General features: G+C 49.2%; 1 long non-coding RNA gene across 1 annotated transcript in view; it reads right to left on the bottom strand.

Moving 5' to 3' along the window:
- The window catches only part of LOC140425331 (uncharacterized), a 92183-nt gene that overhangs the window by 59445 nt on the left and 16918 nt on the right, over positions 1-15820 (bottom strand). The gene's annotated exons all lie outside the window — the stretch shown is intronic.

The following is a 15820-nucleotide window of genomic DNA, read 5'->3' as shown; positions in this document are numbered from 1 at the left end:
ACTTTCCCACCTGCTCCCTACAACCCTTAACTCCCTTACAGATCAAAGGTCTGTCTCAATCAGCCTTGAATATATTCAGTAACCCAGTTTCCATTGTTTTCTGGGTACAGAAGTTCAAAGATTAGAAATCCTGCAATGTAGAAGGAGGCCATTCGGCCCATTGGGTCTGCACCGACCCTCTGAAAGAGCGCCTTACCTTGGTCGATTCCCCCACCATACCCCATAACCTCACCTAACCTACGCATCCCTGGACACTAAGGGGCAATTTAGCATGGCCACTCCACCTAACCTGCACATCTTGGGCTGTGGGAGCAAACCGGAGCACCCGGAGGAAACCCACGTAGGCATGGGGAAAACATGCAAACTCCACACAGGCAATCACCCAAGGTCGGAATTGAACCCGAGTCCCTGGTGCTGTGAGGCAGCAGTGCTAACCACTGTGCCACCGTGCTGCCCAGTTAATGACCCTCTGAAAGAAGAAATTCCTCCTAAGTTACTGTCTACTTCTGGAACTTTTCCCTTTTATTTTAAGATTTCCATGTGAGCGTAAGCATCCTCTCAGCTTCTACCCTGTCAAGCCCCCTGAGAATCTCATGGGCTGGATTCTCCGTTTTTGGGACTAAGTCCCCATGCCGTCGTGAAAACTGTGGTCTTTAATGCCAGGAAAACGCGTATCAAAAGGCCACAGATTCACCGTCTTGCTGGGGGCTAGCAGGCAGCCATTGTAGATCTTGCAGCTCTAGCTGCCGATAGGGCCCCCAGCACCTCTGGGTCAGAGGCCGCACATGCGCAAGGCGGTGGCCTCCAGCGGGCCTGGACCGGCAAAATAGTGCCCTGCACCAGCCGCTCGCACGCCCTGGATTGCCCACACAAATTGCCCCCAACCCTGAATGAAGCCCCCCCCCCATATGTTTCCATAAAATGAACTTTCATTCATCCAAACTCCAATACAGTTCCAACCAGCTCAACATTCCTCACAACCCTTCCTACATCCCAGAAATCAGATGGCGAAACTTCGCTGGACTGCCTCCAATGCAAATAGGTCACTCATTAAATAAAGGCCGAGGATATCTAACATGATGGAACCTTTAAGAAACTAAAATTCTTTTGATTTTAGCCCTGAACATCTGATTCTCCCGAGTATCAAAAATGTAATATCAATGAATAAAAAGTGTAAAAGTGGCAAGTAGGTTCAAATACCAGAAATGAAAATGGAAATTGCTGGAAGCACTCAACAGATCTGGCAGTATCTATGGAGAGAGATGATGATGAAATGCCGGATATGGTAATTCTCTTTCACGCTCCACAGATGCTGCCAGACCTGATGAGTGCTTCCAGAATTTTATGTTTCTATCACAGGGGCGGAATTCTCCCCAAACGGCGCGATGTCCGCCGACTGGAGCCCAAAACGGCGCCAATCAGACAGGCATCGCGCCGCCCCAAAGGTGCGGAATGCTCCGCATCTTTGGGGGCCGAGCCCCAACATTGAGGGGCTAGGCCGGCGCCGGAGGGATTTCCGCCCCGCCAGCTGGCGGAAATGGCCTTTGTTGCCCCACCAGCTGGCGTGGAAATGACATGTCGTGGCGGTGCATGCGCGGGAGCGTCAGCGGCCGCTGACAGTTTCCCGCGCATGCGCAGTGGGGAGAGTCTCTTCCGCCTCCGCCATGGTGGAGACCGTGGTGGAGGCGGAAGGGAAAGAGTGCCCCCATGGCACAGGCCCGCCCGCGGATCGGTGGGCCCCGATCGCGGGCCAGGCCACCGTGGGGGCACCCCCCGGGGTCAGATCGCCCCGCGCCCCCCCCAGGACCCCGGAGCCCGGCCACGCCGCCTTGTCCCGCCGGTAAATAGGTACTCTAATTTACGCTGGCGGGACAGGCAATTTATCGGCGGGACTTCGGCCCACTCGGGCCGGAGAATCGAGCGGGGGGGGGGGGGGGGTCGCCAACTGGCGCGGCCCGATTCCCGCCCCCGCCAAATATCCGGTACCGGAGACTTCGGCAACCGGCGGGGGCGGGATTCATGGCGGCCAACGGCCATTCTCCGACCCCCCAGCGGGTCGGAGAATGACGCCCCAGATTTCCATCAAAAGCAAGTATTTTGCTTTTGGCTTTGGGTAAAATACCACCTTTTAAACTGTAGGGCCCGAATTTGGAGCTAGCTGAGGATGTACGGCAGTCCCGCCTTGCGGCTGAATGTAGAAATTTTAATTAAATGGGTTCAGGCAGTTTGATCTATTTCCAAACAAAACAAAATATAATCACAATCTTCCCACTATTCATTAGTTTGTATTAAACAGGTAAACTCAATCTGCAAGGTCAAGAGACTATTCGATGTGTGATATGAAAATATCACACTCAGCAGTGGAAAATAATAGTTTTAATTGGGATTAACCTGTTCTAAACCTATACTGGGAGCAAAATCACATGCATTCTACAGGAACGGGGTGTTGGGAAAGGGGGTGAGGGGTGGGGAATGGGGTGGTGGTATTCCTTTAGAATCAGGAGAGAAGTTGGGCAGGGTGCAGTGCGGCGTCTGGATCGATGCTATTTACCGACAGCGGCTGATGTCTTTGCTTCGGGGGCAGCCTGTTTTTCGTTACAACACCGACTCCAAAAGGCGCCTTCAGGTCCTCGGTGTCACTGCTGTGTGGGAGGTCGGAATTGGACTCGGTGACCGTTGGTTGAATTGCCCGAACATTCCTGCGAGGCTGGCTGAAGCGATATGAATTGGAAGGCTGAGCTGCTCGACAGCAGGCAGCATAGTGGCCAAGTCTTCCACATCGTAGGCATTGTTGAGATTTTGCGGGGCATTGCCGCTTTAAATGGGCGGAGCCACAGTTGCCGCACGTCGTGTCATCAGCACGTTCGCTGCGCCACCGCGCATGCGCGGTGCGGTCCTGCGTGGTGCACGCCTGCGCATTACATTCCTCCATGTCGCTGTCCCCTCGTTTGGTGCGTACAAGCGCGGGAGTCCACGTAAAGTGCGCAAAATGGCTGCCCTCATCCAGGCTGAGGCCCTGGAGGTGTTCAATCACTTGGACCCATTCTGCCTCGTGGGGACCTTGCCGTGCCATTTCAGCCAGTTGTATATGGGAGTACCGACTGGTGGCATTTTCATGTAAGACACGGGTCTCGATGGCAGTCGCTAGGGTGAATTGCTTTACTTTGAGGAGCTGCTGACGTAGGGGTTCCGACTGAACACCGAAAACGATCTGGTCGCGTATCATGGAGTCGGAGGTGGGCCCGTAGCTGCAAGATTGCGCAAGGATGCGGAGGTGCGTTAAAAAGGATTGGAAAGGTTCGTCCTTACCCTGCAAACGCTGCTGGAACACGTAGCGTTCAAAACTTTCATTCACTTCTACGCTGCAGTGAGTGTCAAATTTGAGGAGAACCGTCTAGAACTTCGTCCTGTCTTCGTCATCTGCAAAAGTGAGAGAGTTGAAAATATGGATGGCATGTTCCCTGGCCGTGGAGCGGAGAAGAGCAATCAATCTGGTGTCCGAGGCACCGTGGCTCCCTGCCCGTGGCTTCGAGGAAGAGCTGGAAGCGCTGTTTGAAAATCTTCCAGTTGGCCCCGAGGTTGCCGGCGATGCGGAGCGACGGCGGCGGGCTGATGTTGTCCATGTTGCAGAATGACGGGATGCTGATGGAAGGCAGATCACTTGCAGGTAGGTCTAAGAAGTGCTAGTATGCAACCACACCTGGTATAATGATGTGTTGGGTGTTCTGGATCACATACAGGTCACCAACACTTGAAGTAGTGCAACACTATTTTATTAAAAGGTTAACTATTTAAACATACTTGAACTGTGGGTAAATACGATACCAGCTTTAACTAAAGACCTTTGCCTTGTCCTAACCAGTTGATGCACTCAGCACATGGTGAATGTCTGTGTTGCAGGTTGTGAGCTCTGTGCTCCTAGCTAGCTGCTACTCGAATGAGCGGGAACTCTGACGTCCCCTGTCCCCTGTCTTTATAGTGCGTGTGCTCTCACTGGTGATTGGCTGTGGTGTTGTGTATGTTGATTGGTCCCACTGTGTGTCCATCAGTGTGTGTCTGCATCATAATATACTGGTGTATATTATGACACACCCCTCATGCCCTCACTAATGACACTGCCACTCACCGGGACCTGTTTTACTGCCGTCCATGATGTCGGTGGCACTACAGGGATTGATAATTTGTCAGCCCTCTAATTAGTCAACAGGACTCAGACGCAGGGGACGGGATTCTGCTGGAATCGGTGGGGCGGGCAACTCCGGCACGAAGGGGTGGCGTGAACCACTCCGGCGTCGGGCGGCCCCAAAGGTGGCTAGGCTGGCGCCAGAGAGGTTTGCGCCGCACCGGCTGGCGGGGAAGGGGCTTGCGCCATGCCAACCGGCGCTGAAGGGCCTCCGCTGGCCGGCACGAGTTGGCGCATGCGTGGGAGCGCCAACGTGTGCTGGCGTCATCCCAGTGCATGGGGAGTTCATCTCCGCGTCGGCCATCGCGGAGAACCAGAGAGTCCGACGCAGAAGAATAGAGTGCCCCCACAGCACAGGCCTACCCGCGATCGGTGGGCCCCGATCGCGGGCCAGGCCACCGTGGTGGCACCTCCCGGGGCCAGAACCCCCCGCGTCCCCCCCCCCCCCCCCCCCCCGAGGATCCCCGAGGCCGCCCGCGCAGCCAGGTCTCGCCGGCAAATACTTGGTGTAATATACACCGGTGGGACTGGCCGAAAACGGGCGGCCACCGGCCCATCGTGGGCCGGAGAATCGCCAGGTGGGCCGCTGCCAGCGGCTGCCGACTGGCGCGGAGCGATTCCCATCCCCGCCAAATCCCCGGTGCCGGAGAATTCGGCAGCCGGCGGGGGCAGGATTTCCGCCGCCCCCCCCCCCCCCCCCCCCCGGCGATTCTCCGACCCGGCCGGGGGGGGGGGGTCGGAGAATCCCGCCCAGGATCTCCGACCTTAAAGATCCCGACACAAAAGCAGTGAATTGCCTGATGGGCACAGCAATGAATCAGGGATCAAGAAAGGTGTCTTTTTCCCTGGATATCCAGCCCGGAGTTTTGGCAAGCCTTTGCAATCAATTACCACCACATTAAATTTAGCTATGGGACTGCTTGATATTGGCATTTGAATCCAAAAGCGAGAAAATGTTTTGTTCCCCAACATTGAGCATCACTGAATATGAAGCTGTGCGTCTATCAAATAAAAACAAACTACTCTGGATGCTGAAAATCTGGAATAAAAACAGAAAATGCTGGAAGCATCCATAGAGGGAGAATCAGAGTTGACATTTCGAATCGGTACGGCTCTTCCTCAGGGTTGAAGAGAGGGAGAAATGTAATGGATTTTATACAGTTTAAGAAAGGGTGAAGTAGGTGGAACATAGAACATAGAACAGTACAGCACAGAACAGGCCCTTCTGCCCTCGATGTTGTGCCGAGCTTTGTCTGAAACCAAGATCAAGCTATCCCACTCCCTGGGCGCAATTCTCCCATCGGGAGACTAAGTCCCGACGCCGGGGTGAAAACCGGAGTGTTTCACTCCGGCGTCAGAGGCCATTCCCAGCCCCCTATTCTCCCACCCCCGGGGGGCTAGGAGCAGTGCCGCGTCATTTACGCACGGCGGGCCTTGGCGCCGCATAAAAGCGGCGCCGCGTAAATGACACGGCCGGCGCCGCATAAATGACGTCAACCGCACATGCGCAGGTTGACCGGTGCCAACCCGCACATGCGTGGTTGCCGTCCTCCCCGCGGCTGCCCCGCAAGAAGATGGTGGATCGATCTTGCGGGGCGGCGGATGAAAGGAGATCCTCCTTCAGAGAGGCCGGCCCGCCTATCGGTGGGCACCGATCGTGGGCCAGACTCCTTTTGAGGCCCCCCCCCCGGTGCAGGAACCCCCTTCCCCCCCCACAGGCCCCCTCCCCCCCAGCGTTCCCGCACTGTTCCTGCCGGCAGCGACCAGGTGTGGACGGCGCCGGTGGGAACCTGTCGTGTTGGGCAGGCCGCTCGGCCCATCCAGGCCAGAGAATCGCCGCTCGCCCGTTACAAACAGCGAGCGCGATTCTCTGAGCGGCCAGCCGTGATTGTCGCCGCGCCAGTTTGGGGGGGTGGGAGAAACGCGTGCAGGTGCCGGGGCGGCGTGGCGGGACTCGCGCGGCGCCCCGGCGATTCTCCCACCCGGCATGGGGGGGGGAGAATTCCGCCCCCTGTCATTCTGGTGTGCTCCATGTGCCTATCCAATAACCGCTTGAAAGTTTCTAAAGTGTCCGACTCCACTATCACAGCAGGCAGTCCATTCCACACTCTAACCACTCTCTGAGTAAAGAACCTACCTCGGACATCCCTTCGATATCTCCCACCCCGAACCTTATAGTTATGCCCCCTTGTAACAGCTACATCCACCCGAGGAAATAGTCTCTGAGCGTCCACTCTATCTATCCACCTTATCATCTGTAAACCTCTATTAAGTCGCCTCTCATTCTCCTTCGCTCCAATGAGAAAAGCCCTAGCTCCCTCAACCGTTCCTCATAGAAAACAGGGGCTGTGTAGCACAGGGCTAAATTGCTGGCTTTGAAAGCAGACCAAGGCAGGCCAGCAGCATGGTTCAATTCCCGTACCAGCCTCCCCGAACAGGCGCCGGAATGTGGCGACTAGGGGCTTTTCACAGTAACTTCATTTGAAGCCTACTTGTGACAATAAGCGATTTTCATTTCATTTCATAAGACCTACCCTCCAATCCAGGCAGCATCCTGGTAAATCTCCTTTGCACCCTTTCCAGTGCTTCCACATCGAAGCAAAAGTATAAAGTCACTGATCAGTCGGAGCTTGGAGAGATTTGATAATGATGACATGGAACACAAGACAAAGTATTAATAGTGGCATTAAGGACTAAAGAAGGTGCTGGTGGTGGCATAAAGGTAAGAAAGAAGAACGTGTTAATAGCAGAATAAAGGTCTGTGAAAGCAGATTTTAAGAACAATTGACAAATAGCCCCGTGGGGGGATGGGGGTGGCGTTGGGACAAAAATGGGATTTAAAGCGGGGGATGGGGGTGGGGGGGAGGACAAGTTGTAGCAGAGAGTTCATGGTCTGAAGTTATTCAACTTAATGTTAAATCCAGAGTCTGTAAAGTGCCTAATCAGAAGATGCGATGCTGTTCCTCCAGTTCGGCTTCACTGGAGCATTGCAGCAGGCCAATGATGGGCATGAGGGCTAGAAGGTGAATTGAAAAGGAAGTCTGGGGTCATGTTTGCAGATTAAGCAAAAGTGTTCTGAAAAGCGGTCACCCAGTCTGGATTTAGTCTCCCAGTGTAGAGGAGGCCGTATTGTCATAGAATCATAGAATTTACAGGGCAGAAGGGGGCCATTCGGCCCATCCAGTCTGTACCGGCCTTTGGAAAGAGCACCCCATTTAATCCCACACTTCCAACCTATCCTTGTAATCTAGTAACCCCACCTCACCTTTTGGACATTAAGGGGAATTTAGCATGGCCAATCTACCTAACCTGCACATCTTTGGAGCAGCGAATACGGTATACCAAATTAGAGGAGATGCAAGTGAAACAGGACTTCACCTGAAAGGAGTGTTTGTGATCTTGGATGGTGAGGAGGTGAAGGGGCAGGTGTTTCACCTTCTGCAATTGCGTGGGAAGAGAATGTTAGGACCGGAACAAGAGGCTGCTAGAGGCATGAAGGGCAATTTGAAAGTGAACCTGAACCTGATGGAAAGGACATCAGCAACTAGATATGTTTTATTTGAGTTATAGTTATCGTTAGACTTTGAGTTCTATATGTTTATTGAATTCAAATTTCACCATCTGCTGTAGTTGAACCTGGGTGCTCAGGGTACTCCCCTGAGTCTGCAGCATTAACTGCCCGGTGACAGTACCACTACACCATTGCCCGTATCAGCAACATCGATATTTTAGTCACTTTACATGTGTCTTTCATTCCCAGTAGTGTAGATTAGCACTGCCAGGGATTCTTAAATTATCTCGCATTTGTTCAGTCTGCTGTAAGCAACACAACAATTTTTCCACAAATGGTTAAATATTCATGATTGAGAATTAGAAACAGGAATACTCATTGTTTGTAACAAATTAAGAGTGTCGGGTGTTTCCAGAATTACTGTCGCTGCACCACCGTAACTTTAACAATAACACAGGTCGGAATTTTACCAGAAGCAGGAAGGCTGGCAAAGTGGAACAGGAAGGCATCAATGGCATTTCAATGCCTTCCTACCATAACACCATTTTTCCAGATGTGGGAAAGCTGTCGGACGACCTGCCTGACGAGAGGACAATATGCCACTTTAATGATCAATTAAGGGCCATTTCCTACCTCCATTGGGCATCTTGACATCATGATGGGGATCCAACACACTGTGGAGACACCATCCAGTAAAGTCTAGTGGCCTCCAAGTGGGATGCGGTTGGTTGGCTCCTTCTTTGGGCCTTGCATGGCAAATGGAAGGTCCCTTCAGTGGACATGGCCACCCCGAGGCATTGCACAGCCTGATCGAAGTGACCACACCCTCATCCCCCACTCCCCTCAATCACTGCACCTGCCTGTTTGGCCCTGTCATCTCCTGACCCCACTTACCTCTCTTCAGAGGCGCACAGTGTGTCCTCATCTGGCAAATGTAGTAGCGGTGGAGCTTACATCAATTAATCCCCAAAGAGAATTTAATGATCAGAGATCACATGGACTGCGTCAACAAGACCTTTGCACAAAGGCATTATGTGGAAAAAGATAGGGGCCTGCGGGATCCTGCCAGGATTCAAACTAGATGCCAAAGTCAAATTTCACCCATTCACCAAATCAGCAGGGATTGGGGATAAGACATTGTTTCAATATTTTTGGCACAATTTTTCGTCACACAATTGACAATAATGATGGTGCTGCAATGTTCTATGGTGGATGAACAAAGCCACAGAGTGCAGGTCTTGAACATTTTCATTTCTTGGGAAATACAGTTGAAAATGAAAATGAAAATGAAAATCGCTTATTGTCACAAGTCGGCTTCAAATGAAGTTACTGTGAAAAGCCCCTAGTCGCCACATTCCGGCGCCTGTTCGGGGAGGCTGTTGCGAAATCAAAGTATGGAAATGTTCTAGATGGAACCGGAATGTTCACAGTCAATACAATGTCCTTCATAAGTTTTTGTACGCTAATTTACACAGTAATTTGTCATAAACCGATCCATCAAAATTAAAGTGTATGCTCAATAATTAGTTGAAACACTCGCAGTTGTAGAAAATGTAATTTTAACAAAACGCTGGAAGATATAATGCAAATGAGAGAGACTCCTATCTCTGGGGCCATTGGAATTTCCCCAAACAACATAGTGTATGCTGCAGTATGACAAACGGTGGCTGCGAGGCTCAATTTAATTTCACTGCACCAAGTCTGTAAACAGACTCAGTGAAGTGAAGGAAATCATCAAAGGGCAGATCATGGGCGGGACTCTCCGCGGGCAGGATTCTCTGTTTTGCCGGCGCCCAGGGGTTTCTCGACGACGTGGGGCTGCCCCACAATGGGAAACCTCATTGACCAGCCGGCGTAACGGAGAATCCCGCCGGCGGGTCAGGGCAGAAATGTGGCGGGGCGCGGCTGGGCGGAGAATCCAGCCCCGTATGTAAATACCAGGCTTACAAAAAATATCATGGGCTGTAGCTTGCCTTGTCCTGGTTTTTGATGCGGGCGTTACCTGTCCATACCTGAGCAGCTCAAGGTGGGCACCAACCAACTATCATGTATCTATCATTTGCATGTTTGTAGAATTGGTCCTACTGGTTTCGGCACAACTGTCTACTCCTCCAGGTTTCCTGCGGCTTTTGCACGCTGCAGAGGGGCTGGTAACATTGCTTATCAATTCAATGGGAGAGCTAGACTGCTCTTTGTAAATTAGGCTTTATCTTAACATGAAACTACCAAGCATATTGTTGCAATGTAAATTATTGCAATATGAACACCAGGACAGTTCCAGCGAGATGGCTGCGACATTGGATGTATTACTGCTGGAGATGGGAAGGAGGAGAAATGCCATGGTTCTGAAGGTAGCCAGGTGGCACTCAAGGGCAATCTTCAGAAGGGAATGTGAAGAGATAGCCTGGGAGGTCAATTCCCAATATCTGAACCCAAAGGTCTGTCAAAAGTGCCACGAAAACTCTAATGATTTCATGGGATTGGTCAATGTCAGCAAATGCATCTTCACCTGACATCTCCTACACACCAGACCAACAGGCTCTCACACCACTTAATGCAATGTTTTTCAAACTTTCTTTCCCCGGAACCCAGTTTTACCAACCGGCCAACCTTCGGGTCCTATGCCGGCTGACCTTCACGACTGACGCCGGCTTACCTTAGCGACCCACGCCGGCCGATCTTCGTGACCAACGCTGGTTGGCCTTCCCGACAGATCATTATTCTTTACCTTTAATGGGACAGGTGAGCCTGCTTAGCCCTCACAATCTCATTGCTTTGTAATTCAATGTTACTTTTCTGCTAAGGAATTCAACTGATGATTTCAATTCTCACTGCATCCTTTGAAAAAAAAATCAAGAGGTTTGTCCTTGAACTCACCATGCTTAGTCTTCAAATACCTTTAAAGTTTTGAGGGTTTTAAACTTTCATTTGTCAGTACTTCCCTGCATATAACACACGTGGGGTGGGATTTTCCGTCAGCCGACACCAAAATCCAGGCGTGCAATCGGGCGGGGAATAGCTCCCGTGCCGAAATCGCACCAGCCGGCAAAACGGAGCATCCCGCTGGCGTGCTGAACCAGAAATCTGGCGCGGCGAAACGGAGAATCCAGGCAAACATTGTTCATATTTAAAGGCCGGCCGCAGATGGTATTCTTTTTTTTTTAACTCTGAAACCTTTCCAATCCAAGTTTATGACTTTTTACTATTGAAAATTAAAGCAATTTCAGTTGAACATGCGCATCCTTACATTAACACACAACCTTTATTTTAAATATATTCCCATTTCTTTGGAAATGTAAACAAGTATAGAAAAAAGTACAACTTTGTTTTTACTTTACAAACTTTGACTTTAGAGGAGATGAAGTAACTTATCAAACACACACAATGTCACAATATTTCTTATTGGTTCCACTGCATTGACCTATCCAAACATCCAAGTCATCTCCTTCTTCATTCTCACATAAAGCACTTACTTCCTGGTTTCGAGAGAGTGGTGACATAAAGTGATGACGGTGTAGGGTTCTTCCAGTGTTGACATGTGTCAGCCATATTGACTGGCCTTATTTGATGGGTATTCCTCACTGACAAACTTGGCCTGGCTTCCCTCTCACTGTCCAGTAGCTGTTACTGTTGTCAGATGCATGCCCCAGACTGCTGACCACTTCTCGACCCGTACTTCACGTCGTGGTGCAAGCCGACGTTGTTCCGGCCATTGAGCAGCTTGATGATGGAACCGCAGGTCACATACTGCCGATTAGTGGCAGGACGAGCTGAGCAGTGCGCAGTGGGCAAGCCCCTAGAGCAGAGCTCCAAGCTGGAATCGCCATCATTGGCATTGCATGCCCACCTAGCTGCCAATTAGCCCCTACTCCCCCGCCCCCCCCAGTGCACCGTGACCAGCACACAACCTTGCACCGCCCCACTCCCTCGAACACCGCAGCCAATCGGGTACTGTCCATAGCAAGCATTCTTAAAAGCCAGTCACGGCCGTTGGGCACTTTTTCCCGTGATCAGGAAAGCCACTGCCGATCACTCCATGACCCTCCCGACACCCGCCCACGACCCACCCATGGGTCGTGACCCTAGTTTGAAAAATTCTGGCTTAATGCACCGCACCCACATTACTCACTTAGGAGCACCAATCCTTGGCGTTCAGGACTCATACCCAGCATCCAGTTGCTCCACCTCTCCTTCAGCCACTTCCAAATGCTGCCAGCCCCACACCCACTTCCTGCTGGCTGCATATGCCTCCAGCTATCCATCCATCGGAGGCACATCACTCAAGCACAATGCGACACAATCACTTCTCTCTCGCAACACACGAGGTGGCTCACAATCAAAGGGAGCAGAACAGAACTGGCAAGGGGACAAAGACAAATGCATTAGCTGAACCCCATTAAGGTGATAGTTCTCAACTTAATAGAACTAGCTGTGACGAGGTCACTGGCACCCAACCTCATTGTTAATATTGTTCCCTAGCTATGTCTCTGCCGTATACCTCTTTTCGCCACCTGGAATACCCTCAACCTGCTATCTAGCAGTATGACCAAGTGGCTGACGGTGTGACCATGGAGGTCTTCTTTCACCAACATTCCTCTTCTCTCACATTAACCTTCTGCTTCTGGGAACCTGCTTTCAGCCACCAGAGAACAGCCACCAAAGAACTTGAAGGATAGCATTGAGTTAGGATCAACACATGTTGAGTCATCCGCAAATGGCCTGCAGTCAGAGCAGGAGTAATGGATGTGCAGAGGGTGTGCAGTGGAGTATGGTGACCAGTTGCCTGATCACCTTAGCTCCCCTGTAGAAAACTCAGATGAGGACCTTTCTGGAAGAGCACTGATGCACAAGCACACCGGTTTGCTGACTGCATTGGCTGACCTGCCTGATAGCCACTAGCCAATGTCTGGGAACATGGAGGAGTTTGGCGCCAACTTTGAAGAGGGTATCTTTCCTGAGAAACTTACCTTCTCCCTATCAGTGGGACCTTTAAGGTCCCAGCAGCAAGTGGCATAAAATAGGGGCATGTCTTCCTTCGCTCCGCTCATTTTGCTCCTCACTTCTGGAGCCATGGGCACTCTTCGCTTTTTCAGTCTCACCCTGCCTGAGGCAGGAAAATTGGGCAAGACCAGTGCATGACAATTCAAGCGCAAGTAAGCTGGATGGAGTAGCAATCCATCGTTGATTGCCAATCCAAGGAAGTTAATCATAGAATTTACAGTACAGGAGGCCATTCAGCCCATCGAATCTGCACCGGCTCTTGGAAAGAGCAGCCCATTTAAGCCCACACTTCTACCTATCCCCGTAACCCAGTAACCCCACCTATCCTTTTTGGGCTCTAAGGGCAATTTAGCATGACCAATCCATCTAACCTGCACATCTTTGGACTGTGGGAGGAAACCGGGGCACCCAGTGGAAACCCACGCAGACACGGGAAGAACGTGCAGACTCCGCACAGACAGTGACCCAAGCCGGGAATCGAACTGGAGCTGTAAAGCAATTGTGCTAACCACTGTGCTGCCGTGCTGCCCAATAAGGGCTATATTGTTTCATAACTAACCCATCTCCTTTGCTAAGCTTAGGTATGTTGCCAATCTAAACTCTTTTGCATTTATCAATGAGTCTATTAGGTACCAATGAGTACCATTTTTGACTTTTCAGACGTTGACCCTGACTTGCAATAATTACTCATCCTGAAGTCTTCCTTCGAACAATGACAGAATGTTTTCTACTCCATTAATAACTGATTAAGTTAACTGCTGATTTTTTTTACTATGTAGAACTATCAATGTTATTCAACTTTTTGTTAAATAAACACAAGGCAAATTTTTCTGAGACCCCCGTGTGACACTGAGGTCACAAATGCAGCAGGCAGCTAATTGGAAAATTGCAAGTGCACTGTTTGCGATTCTCAACATATTGAAATCAATAGATGGAAAATCACGAGCAGTGCATCTGTGAATTTCCAATAAGCTGACCTCTGCAAATAAGGCCCCACTGGTAGCACAGGTTGTCAGAAAACATTGTCTACATTTTATTAAATTTAGGTTCTGTTCAATGAGGTAGCTTCAGATCCTGCACTTTTGACTATCTGAAGTGTTCTGACAGATTTCTTACACCATTGCTCGGCTATGCGATATTCTTATGTCCTTCCTTATGCCATACGAGTGAGTCTGAATGAAATTTCCATTTATGTGACTTTAGTTAATGGTTTTCATTTGTGTTTCAGTCCCTCCCGATATTCCTACCTAAGGCATTCATATAATAATATAATAATTTTGGATTTTATATGGGCTGGTAAAATGCCACGAATTTGACAGGTGTTTTTACAAAGGAATTGGAGGGTGAGAGGGTAGACGCTCCCCAAACTTTTGTATTATTATTAGCGGCGAATATAGAGAAGATTCAGCAATAGTAAGGAGAGGAAGAAGCGGAATGGGTACAGGTGGAGGAAGGCTAGTTTGGGGGCTAGTTTGAAGGCTTTAGCTGCGGCCCCACTCTGGGGAAGTTTATAGAAAGTCTGGTGGTGGCATTTCCCTTAAAACTCTGGAGCCAGTTGTGCCCACATTTTGGTTTAGGAAGCATGACAGTGCTAGCCCCTATTTACGGAAACCAACGATTCACCCCGACAATATTGGATACAACATTTAAATAGTGACATAAAGGGGGGGAGGGGCTGAAGCAGGGGAAAGGCATATTCTTAGAAGATAGGTTTGTAAGCTTTGAAGAATTGAGGGAGAAATACAAAATGCAGAGGGAGGAGAAGTTTAAATATCTTCAATTAAGAAATTTGGTGACAAAGGAGTTATCCTCTTTCCCTCAACTACCAGATAACAACTGGCTGGATAATTTGCTTTTGCCAGATGAGTTGGGGGATGGGAGAATTATGAACATTTATAGATGGCTGATGGACACCATTTGAGGATATAAAACAAAAATGTGAGGAAGAGTTGGATATGGAGTTGGAATGGGGTCTATGGAGTGAAATTATGCACCCAGTAAATGTTACATCTTCATTTGCTAGGATGAGCTTGATACAATTCAAGGTAGTACATAGGGCCCATATGACACAGGAAAGAACGATCAGCTTCTTCACAGAGGTAGAAGATAAATGTGAGAGGTTGTAATGGAGGGCTAGCTAACCATGTCCACATATTCTGATCATGTCCACGATTAATGGAGTTCTGGATCTCGGTAGTTAAACGCTCACAAAAATTGCGGAGGTGGAAATATTACCGGGCCTGCTTGAGGCAATTTCTGGAGTGTCGGAAGTACTAGGACTAATGGAAGGGAAAGGAGCCAATGGGGTGTCCTTTGTCACATTAATCGTCTGGAGGTGAATTTTATTGGAATGGAAATCAGAAGATCTGCCTAAAATGTCAACATGATTGGGAGAGGTTGCAGAATTCTTTAAACTTTAGAAAATTAAGATAGCCCTTCATGGCTCAGATGGAGGGTTCTGGGAAAGATGGAAGATGTTCTTGTCTCTATTTACAGATCTATTTGTTGCCAGTGGGTAAAGGGAGGGGGAAGAGGGGAATGTTTAATGGAAATAAGGAGGAAAAATCTCAAATTAGGTGCATAGTATTTTGTTTATTTTGTTATTGAATAGTTGTTTGTATGTGTGGAAGGGAAATTAATGAGTTGACAACTTAGAAGCATGCTGGGAAATGCTTGACTATAGTTCAACACTGCTTTTGAATGAAAATAAGTAGGTCAGGTAACATAAATGAAATATTGCTTAATATTCTGGTCTCGGCCTTATTATAAAAACACATTGTTCTCCGAAAGATAACAAAATGTGTACTTGAGTTGTTTTTAGCCAAGGGCAAGAACATATGTACTACGTATTTTATCTTACGTACTTTCCAAGGTCTATTTAATATAAATATAAATATAATATATATATAATATAAATAAATTTCCTTAAATCGAACCTCGAGGAATTTGTCTTTATTATAATTTCCATGACAGTATGTTATTATTTATGTCCTAATTTGAATAAAAATATTTTAAAACAGTTAATGGTTCTTTGAGATAATGCTATAAAATGATGGATGAGTAATCACTAAATTACAGGCTAGGTTCATCATTTCACGATACTGGCAGGGCGATTCGCAATCAGG

Source organism: Scyliorhinus torazame, chromosome 6, assembly GCF_047496885.1.
Source record: "Scyliorhinus torazame isolate Kashiwa2021f chromosome 6, sScyTor2.1, whole genome shotgun sequence".
Taxonomy (NCBI): Eukaryota; Metazoa; Chordata; class Chondrichthyes; order Carcharhiniformes; family Scyliorhinidae; genus Scyliorhinus; species Scyliorhinus torazame.
This window is presented reverse-complemented; position numbering and strand designations above follow the sequence as displayed.